Raw genomic sequence first — 676 nt, 5'->3', positions numbered from 1 at the left:
AAAACACGTAACGACAAAGACTCTCCGTACTCGGTCACACGTTCGGTTGTTGATGAAGACGACGTCCACCTCCCCGTTCCAGCGGGCAGCGGAAGTAGTAGCTCCTCCTTGAATCCGGCAGCACGACGGCGTGGTGGCGGTGGCGGTGGAGATCTCCGGCGGAGCTTCGCTAAGCGTGCGGGAGAAGAGGAGGAGAGAGGGGGCGGCTAGGGTTTGGGAGAGGGGGTGGCCGGCCACCTAGGGGTGCGGCCAAGCTATGGGCTTGTGGTGGTCAGCCCCTCTCCTATGCCCCTCATTATATAGGTGGAATCCCCAAGAGTTGTAGTCCAAGTCTTCGAATAAGACCCCAACACCAAAACTTCCCAAAGGTGGGAAACCTACTCAAGGAGGGAGTCCTACCCAAGGTGGGACTCCCACCTTTTCCTTAGGTGGGGTGGCCGGCCACCTCTAGGTGGAGCCCACCCGGGACTCCTCCTTTAGGGTTTGGCTGGCCAAGCTTGTGGAGTCCTTCCGGGACTCCACCTTCCATAGTGCGTTTCTTCCGGACTTTTCTAGAACCTTCTAGAACCTGCCATAAATGCACCGGATCATTTCCAAACTTGGAATATGACTTCCTATATATGAATCTTATTCTCCGGACCATTCCGGAACTCCTCGTGATGTCCGGGATCTCATC

The sequence above is a fragment of the Lolium rigidum genome, chromosome 3, assembly GCF_022539505.1.
Source record: "Lolium rigidum isolate FL_2022 chromosome 3, APGP_CSIRO_Lrig_0.1, whole genome shotgun sequence".
In the NCBI taxonomy this organism is placed as follows: Eukaryota; Viridiplantae; Streptophyta; class Magnoliopsida; order Poales; family Poaceae; genus Lolium; species Lolium rigidum.
The sequence above is the reverse complement of the archived record's forward strand: the minus strand, read 5'-3'. Positions refer to the sequence as shown.